Below are 9491 nucleotides of genomic sequence, written 5' to 3' on the forward strand. Positions count from 1 at the left end.
TTGAAAATTCATGAAATAGATGATGTAAAATTGGTATAAGAAGAAACTTGCCCTCATGTGGAATAGAAAAATATTTATAAACTATATCATCTTTTCCGATTTTAAAAAATTGTGGATCTATTTTATTTGCCAACAAAATACCTAAACCAGTTGACGATTCCAATGGTTCTTGAAAGTAGCTTTCAACACCCAAGAAACAATGCGCCGATACCAGACTCGTCTGTCATTCCTATTACTTTTATGGGGCCTAATTTTTGACTAAAACAATAAGAGTCTTTTTTTTTTATAATCTATATTAAACGAATTAATTTTAGAAATTTTGTTGCAAGTAAAATCTGCACTATTTCTTTCTTCAAGCATTAAATGAAAATGCTGCAGGATTTTATTGGGCTTATTTATAAGTTTTTTAAAAAATTGCATGTGATTTTCAAACTTATAAGCAGAAAAGTTATCTAGAGGCCCATATAGCTTAGTACATTCTGTTAAATGGAGTAAACCATGCATGTTGTAACTAACTAAATGGTCTCCGTATATATTTCCAAACAAATCAACGAATTCTTCCAAGATTTGTTTGGCAACGTTGGCTTCAGTGCTATTTGACTTCTTGAATGATAGTAGCCTTATACCTGCGTGCAATAAGAGGAAATGGTAGTAATGGTCACCACTAACGCAATCTTTTAGTACAAATATACCTATATACAATAAGAACTGCCTAAACTCTGTCACTTTCAAAATATTGATTTCATCTAAACTTCTACATATTCGGCCGAACTCTGAAGGAACTAAATTGGAGAGATATGTTATTTTTTCGTTTATTTTGCTTACGTTTATATTGCTTTTTTTAATCAACAATTGAAGCAACTTTTTACATACACCAAGATCTACGAGGTGCATCGGGTCTAAAGGAAATTGGGAAACCATTTTAAAATTTCCTGGAGCATCGCAGCAAAATAAACGAATATCAAATTTTTTACTTATAGAATAAACACTAACTTGAAGGCCATTTTTTTAAATAATTTACCTCTTCGCAAAATTCTTTCAAAAAATCATTGAGGTTCCAAGGTTTTTCTGTTCCAGAAAAGCACGCAATTGTAAACGGCAATACGTTTGGAAAATCAACTATGGACGCTAAAATAGGCCACAATACCTTATTTGAATTTTTGAATAATTTAAGGCCATCTATTCCCACATCAAGCAAAATGGTATTCGTATTTTCCAGTTGAGGAAATAAATTATTCTTAAAATAATTTTGAATTCCTCTATATAAAAAAGATCCACTTGGAATCGTTTGAATATTTACCTTTTTCGGCTGGTACCTAGGAGACTTTTAGCCGTTAAAGGTAAATCAGTGCAACCTATTTTTCGCAGCGTTTGCAACAGATCGCTCAATGTATTGTGGGATACCCTATTTCTTAAAGACCATGCTTTTAATTCTAAGCTAAATATATTATTTTCTATCATTTTTAAATTTACACTATCACTATCACTAATATCGCTATCGCTGCTTAGCGAAAAATCAAGGGAGCTTTCTAAACTGCACCCCTCCACAATAGGATCAAATTCAGAATTTATATCTTTTTCAGAAAAGTTCATAAACTGAGACGCACTAAGATTAAAAGCCTTTTTTTCTCAGCTCATATAAGTACTGAATGTATTTTTTTCATTTTAATTGATATGTTTGCTATTTACCCTTTTCTCACACACGTTTGTAGTAACCACTTAAAAATTCTTTAATCAAATATTATATACATATATTATAACAAACAAATTTATTGAATTCCAGAAAATGAAAACTTCTTATCGCGACGCGTTCACAAAAGAAATCGTTTTTCTTTGAATTCAATTAGTCGCAACGAACAAGCAAACGTCAAATTCACGGTATCATGCCGTACGCTTTCACATCCATTGTTTTCAATAAGCAATGACAGCTAAAAAATCAGTTTGTCTTCTTTTGTTTTATTTTTCTTAACATCTGTTGAGTGGAGAGCGTGTAATATAAAACAAGCAAAAGACACAATTGATTGATCTCTTACTCACTTGACAGAATTGTGAGGGTGTGTTAGTGACATGTAAAAATTGTGTAAATGTGTTGGAATTTCGGTCACGCAGGTACTGCTGGGTATATGTAGCATATATATATACATATGTATATTTTTACGCGGCTTGTACAAATGTGTGTCGATATGTATGCAAGCTCATACATAAACATACATATGTATTTACGCTGGTTTGTTGGAGAAGCTGTTACAGCGGCAAGGGAAGCAGTGGCAATTGGCGATTTGTGTTTTCCGCACAGCTCGGATTTTCTACCAACAACTCAATGTTGTGACGCTTTGTCGTCGCGTCAGTTCTTCGACACATTGATGTGCTGAGCACAATGAGCGCGACAGACTGCAGCAGCAATACAGTGAACTGAAAATGGCGTTGTGAATCCTTCTACATGAACATTTGGAAAAAGGCAGCAACATAACAATGGCCGGCATGTACACAAGACAACACAGCTCTCCATTTTGCATGTACACAATTTCGTTGTGGCCACTTTAATATTTTGTTCGAAGTGAAATATTTTATGCAAAAAATAAGTAAATAGGTAAATTTATTCGCTTTAAATTATCAATTGTTATTACAAATGATATAATAGAGCTACTTTATGATTTTATTCGTAAAATAACGTCAGGTTTGTTATAGCTTTGAATAATTTAACATTTTACATATTAGGGGCATCACCACTTTACTTCATCTCTCTACTGTCAACTCTACTGTCGTCCTACTGTCGTTGGCAAATATAAAAATATATTGAAGTTAGCGAGAGCGACAACTGTCGGCCTGCAGTCGTGTAGTCGTGCAGCTGTCAAAATAACTGTGTCCATAAGAACGTGTGTATTTTAATATTTTACAGATGTCGTTTGCAGTCTGTCGCACTTATTGTGTTCAGCACATGAATTTTCGACAAAACGTGAGCTTTAGCCATTGGTTGCCCGTGACAACGGAGATTTCGCATAAAGCAATAAGTGTACACATTTACATACAAACTTGTGTGTAGACAAATTTACAAATATTATATCTATGGTCTGTCATATTTGCTTACATGCGAGTTGTGTTCAAAAAGTATCGCGAATTTTGAATTTTCGCGGGTTACGTATATTCGAATTTCGAATTTTTTGTGGCGTTATGTTGGTACTCATGTCTCTCACTTATGCCGACAAGCTCGGCCTTTTTGAATGTTCATTTAATTGTTGACAGCTGCTTTGCTTGCACGTGTTTTGGATCGTCTTCGATTTTTACCTATTCAAAAAAAATGGATCAAAGAACCTGTATCAAATTTTGTGTGAAAAACGAAATTAAGTGCGCGGATGCATTCCGAATGTTGACTGTGGCATACGGAGAAGCTACCCTGGACCGAAGCAACGTTTATCGGTTGTACAAAATGTTCTCAGAAGGCCGAGAAGATGTGAACGGCGAATAGCGTGCCGGACGCCCGAGCACTTCAACAACAGATGAAAAAATTAATGAAGTGGAGAAAATGGTATTGGCCAATCGTCGAATCACCATTAGAGAAGTTGCTGAGGACCTAAACATATCGAGTGCCAATTATGCGCAATTTGCGCGAAGCAATCCGCCAGAAACGCCCGGATTTGTGGAAGAACAAAAATTGGCTTTTGCTCACACATCGTTGCTTGTGCGCGACTTTTTGGCCAAAACAACACACTAATGATGCCGCAGCCACCGTATTCCCCAGATCTGGCCCCCTGTGACTTTTTCTTGTTCCTTAAACTGAAGAGGCCCATGAAAGGACGACGTTACGCTTCTTTTGACGAGATAAAGACGGCATCGAAGGAGGAGCTGAAGAAGATAAAAAAAATGATTTTTTTAAGTGCTTCGAAGATTGGAAAAACCGTTGGCACAAGTGCATAATATCTCATGGGGATTACTTTGAAGGGGACAGAATAGATATTCATAAATAAATAAATAATTTTCGAAAAAACACTAAATTCGCGATACTTTTTGAACACACCTCGTATGTACGTGAATATGCGCAACCTCTTGGGAAATATCCCTAATCGTGAACCTTCTCTATTATTTTACGTTCTCTGCTACATATAGACTACTACATATAGACTGCGTATCGCCCATATATTCCATAATAATAATAATATAGCGTGGTGATCGTAACCACGGCCTGTATCGCCACGACGACAATCATAGCTACATATATGGGTATATGCCATTACTATCGTTTCTCCAAGAAGAAATAAACAACAATCCGAGAAAATGAACTACAAGATATGGAACAACAATAGATGCTGTATTTATTAGATATTTTGTAAATGTGATGTCTAATACTTTTGTAACATACTTCAGTTATCATCGACCGTCAGAGGCATCTTCGAATGTAACTATTACGGAAGTCACTGATGAAAATAATTGACTTGACGTGATTTTAAAAAAATATTTGGATAAAATTTTGTATATAAAGAAAATAAATGTTTATTGAATAAACTATCTGTCATCATTTTCTAGAAATAATACTGTAATTCCTAATACTGTATTCTTTCATTGTGTACCATATGACAGGAACTCATAATCTGTACTTTTTAACCTACTACTTGTATAAAATAATTTCGATGTTTCACAGTCAGCTGATAGCTCACTTTTTATGAACAAGTTCAATTTGTTCTTGTAATGCTTTCTTTAAAGTTTCGCAAGCAGTTATTCCTTCCTGATCAAGGTTAATAACTCTTTTCTTTGACATATATTGTGATATTTTCCCATTTTTAGCAATTCCCATTGGTTTAGCAATTGTTGCGTAGTTTTCAATAAATTTCCTGTAATATCCCGTTATACCTAGAAATCTTCTAGGTTGCCATAGCGTGTTGGGATTTGGATAATTCTTTATTGTTTCTGTCTTTTTGGGATCTGTTTTTATTACTTTGTGGGATACATTGTATCCTAAAAATTCAGCCTCGGCTTCTATAAACGTTTACTTTTCCATGGAAATTATCATATGATCTTTTTCAAGTGTTTGTACTATATATGTATTTTAAATGAAATGTATATTATTTTAATGTTTTTAAGTATACTATAATATCGTCAATATAGACGTGGCAAAATTTTCCGATACATTCATGTAACATATTGTTCATTGCTCTTTGAAATATACTTTAAGCATTTTTTAGCCCAAATGGTATTCTTAAATATTCATATTTTCCATTATTCATGGAAAATGCAGTTTTTTCAATATAATTTTCTTTCATCAATATTTGATGAAATCCAGACTCAAGGTCTATTGTAGAGAAATATTTAGATTCTCCCAAATTAAAGAGTGTTACCTCTGATTAGGCATTGGATATCTATATGTTATTGTTTTTTCGTTCAGCTTTTTAAAATCGATGACCATTCTTACTTTTGGACTACCGTCCTCATTTATCCCTTTTTTTCGGAACAACCGAAACAGGAGAATTATATGGGCTTTGGATTTCCTGATTGACAAAATTATTTGCGAATAATGAATATGGATATTGTTTTGACCATATAGGTTTCTCATCTTCTTTTCTTATTTCTGCTTTGATATCTGTTCTGAATTGTAAATCCATGTTTATGTTTTCATGGGTTTAATTTATAATTTTGATAACATCCTTTCTAAGCAGTGGAATGTTAATATTTTCAACTTCATTACCTTTGTTTTTTTTTCTGCAAATTCTTCGAAATTATTTTCGTCGCTAATATTGAAATTAATTTTTTTTTAAACATTAGTGCCTCCTTTTTTTGGAGTATATTTTTTATTTTATTATCGGTATTATCTTCAACTGCCGCCTTAGGATTTTCTTGTCCTATGTAGTTGAAATTTTGTATTTTTATATTTTTATTTGATTTTTCACCATTTTTTTTTTTTGTTTTATATTGCCGATAAAATCTTCGGCAGGCGTTGTAAAACTTGTTTGTTCAACAATTTTAATATTTTGTTTATTTTTAATATTCTTATTTGGTTTTTCACCATTATTTTTTTGTTTTATTTTGCCGGTATGAACTTCGGCTAGCGACTATCTTGTCCCAAGGTGTTTAATAAAATTAAATCATTGGGAAAATGTATTTTCTCTATTTTATTATTTCCATAAATTAGTTTCCGATTTGAAATATCTATTGTGGCTCCGATTTTATTTAAGAAATTAATTCCTATTAAGAGAGAGATCTCTAAGTTATCAATTTCATAAAAACGTTCTTGTACGCTCAATAGATTATAATTATGAAAATGTTTCTGAATTTCTTTGTTTATTGCTTTGTTGATAATTGGTTTCCCAATTATATCTGTTACTCCTACCCTGCACTTGGTTTGTTTGTAGTGGCCTAGGATAATTGATTATTTGATTTGATTGGTCCACTTTCATTGGTTCTAGACGATAGATATTTTTGGTTCGTATTAGTTATCCTTTGCGGATACCTCAAATTATTTTGAAAGTTTTTATTAAATTGATGTTTTCGATAATCAATTTCTTGATTCTTTTTTGAGAAATGTAACGCGAGTTGTGACCTCATCTGGTTTGATTGAAGTTCTTGCGATTTGGCAAGAGCATTAGGCAAACTAGTGGGCATTAAAGTAAAAAGTGTTTGGTATAAAGGGTAGTTTAAACCAATTAATAATGTTTTAAGTGCGGTTTCCCGATTTTTAATATTTAATTGGTTGCTTATTTCGGAATTTGTTCATTGCGTCATTATTGTTTTATTTATTAACAATGTCAATTTCCTATTGACATCATTGTAGTGTATTAAGGATTGTCTAAGTATGCTCATTTCTTGGCCAATTACGTGTATTGGCCTTCTATCAGCATACGCAAAATCTACTCTCGAAAATATGGCCTCTAAATTTCAAACTGGCCCTGGTTTGTCAAAATGTCGTTAGCATTGCCAACAATCTTGTTTCTTAGTATTGTAAAGGCTTTAAAATATCTCCTGTTCCCTTCTATTCCATTTTCGAAAATTTTAGAATTATGTTGTCCACTTTACAAAAAAATTGTATTTCTTTTTTTATATACATATGTATATATTTAATACAATAATAGTATAATTTTTCTCGTTTTCTTTTTTATTTATATATATTTAATAGATGTATAAGAATTTATCTTGTTTTCTTTTTCCTTAAATAAGGGTACTTTTGACTGTATGGTTATGGGTTTTGCAATACTCACAGTGAAACAATTTTTCATACTTAATATTAGTTGGATTATTTCCCATTTAATTAATAAATATAGGATTTATTTACAACTAACTTTATGTTGTTGTTGCTACTGTTGCTGTTAGTTTTTGCCTTTGCTTCTCCTGCTGTTGCTCTTGTTGCTTTTGCTGCTGCTGTTGTTTTGGGAACTACATAGTTGCCTTTTTCCTTTATACTTGGTCGCTGCTTTATTGCTTTTAATGCGAAGTTTTCACTGGCACACTGTTTATTTTGTTGTTTTTAAGGAACTCTGTGTTCAAAATATTTTTGAAATTATATTTATTTTTGTTTTTTTTTTGTTTTTTTTTTTATTATAATGTATTTCTTTAGTTTGATTGATTAGATTAATCGCTTTCTAATTTGATTTTTATGCTTTTGCTGATTACACTGTTGTCTTTGTGGATCGCTAGCCGCTTAACTTTTAAATTTGTTGCACTTGTCGTTTAGTGTGCCTTCGCAAATCGTCACGCTGCGGGGTATATGCAGCAAGGGATTGTTGCTTTACAATAAAAATGTTACTTTTGTAATTGATAAGCTAAAATAATTTCAATTTTGTTTAAATTTTTGTTTTATTCTTGTTTTTCTTTTCTCGTGAGTTCACGATACTTGTTTGCGTTTTTTAAATGTTTTTAGTAAAGCAGAAGCTCTTATGTTGCTCCTGGCAGGATCGGCAATTATTTTTTGCGCGAATGCGGGGTGGTTTTTAAAAAGATGTAAATCTAGTGAGTTTATGTTCGAAAATAAACCAAAGTATCTTTAATTCTCTTATATTTATACAATTGATATCTTAAGCCAAGATACAAAGTTTCATCTTACATTCTGAGAAGTGCAGACTTAAGTGTTAGATGATGTGCTGTCTAATTCTACTTTAAGCGTGCCATAAGTTATAGTTTATGGCCGATTCCTATTCAATAACATATTTGAGACATTCATTTAATAATGATTTTATATGAATATTGTTTGTTTTAGGCATAAGTGCCGTTAGCTATAGGTGGCGTAAGCTTGTAAACAAATTTGAAAGAACTATACGCATAATGTTTCTAGAGTTGACTACCCACAACTTTGTATGTAAATGTGTACACTTATTGCTTCAAGCGAAATCTCCGTTGTCACGGGCAACCAATGGCTGAAGCTAACGTTTTGTCAAAGAGTCAATGTGTCGCAGAACTGACGCGACGACAAAGCGTCACAAAATTGTGTTGTTGGTAGAAAATTCGAGCTGTGCTGAAAAAAACAACGAAGATCGCCGAATGTCACCGCTTCACTTGCCGCTGTAACAGCTTCGCCTCCAAGTCAGCGTAAATATGTAGGTTTTCGTATGATATTGCAAAAATATCGATGCAGATTTTTGCGAGCCGTCTAAAAATAATTTAGATTTGTAAAATATTTTAAATCGACAAGAACTATGTTGCGACTTTTGTCACTTATTTCTGTGTTTTGCGGGTTTGCCGGGTTGACACTTTTACCTTCTAGAACAGTCTCCAGAAATTGTTTAATTTATGATTTTTAGCTTTTGCCAACGTCACAAAACGACGCTTGTTAGCAAAGGCATGATCGGGGAGATGTAATGGTGTTTGTTTTTATGAATGAAGCGTGTTTGCCTGTTGAAAGCACACTTGCGTTCATTACTGAAAATGTTGTTGTTGTGTGTTTTTCTAAAAATTTGGGCATCGACTATTTGGCTGGCATGTTGACTTGTGACGCTGCTGATGCTATTTGAGACGATTGTTGTTTTTGCCGGCGACAAAATTATTTACATGTGTACGCTGATATGTACATATATATGTATGAAAGGTAACCCTATGCGAAATATTAATTTTAATCTGAGTGACGTCACAAGCACATCAAAAGCAACACTTGATTTTCAACCGCCAAAGTGAAAGCAGCCTCCCGTGCTAATATTATCTCATTTTTATATAAACTTTGTGAATTATAATTTTAGTATATGTGGGGTTCGCTATCCTCTTCAGTCCACAATATCTAAAATAAGTACGTTCTTTTACAATACAATAGATTTGTTGCGTCATGCGACTTTATAAATCCAAAAATATTTTTTAAGAACTAAATTTGTTAAAATATTTGTATACATTATAAAATCTTTTACATTATGTAAAGTACTTACAATTTCTATAATATACAAGTATAACCATAATCTACTACCTATGTATTAGAATAATCTATTATAATGAACTTAAGATGCTGAATTGAATTAGAACTGCATACTTACCCCTTTTTGTATACATACTTACCTCTAGTCTAAGCCGTTAGGTTAAGATTTAGG

The 9491-nt window shown here is 32.7% G+C and overlaps 1 long non-coding RNA gene across 1 annotated transcript; it reads left to right on the top strand.

Annotated features, from left to right (window-relative positions):
• Positions 1-3104: 3104 nt before the first annotated feature.
• LOC126764534 (uncharacterized) lies at positions 3105-4535 on the top strand. Its single transcript, XR_007668053.1, has 2 exons — positions 3105-4022; positions 4105-4535. It is a non-coding gene; the product is annotated as an uncharacterized LOC126764534 (long non-coding RNA).
• The last annotated feature ends 4956 nt before the right edge of the window (positions 4536-9491 follow it).

Source organism: Bactrocera neohumeralis, unplaced genomic scaffold (genome assembly GCF_024586455.1).
Source record: "Bactrocera neohumeralis isolate Rockhampton unplaced genomic scaffold, APGP_CSIRO_Bneo_wtdbg2-racon-allhic-juicebox.fasta_v2 cluster09, whole genome shotgun sequence".
Taxonomy (NCBI): Eukaryota; Metazoa; Arthropoda; class Insecta; order Diptera; family Tephritidae; genus Bactrocera; species Bactrocera neohumeralis.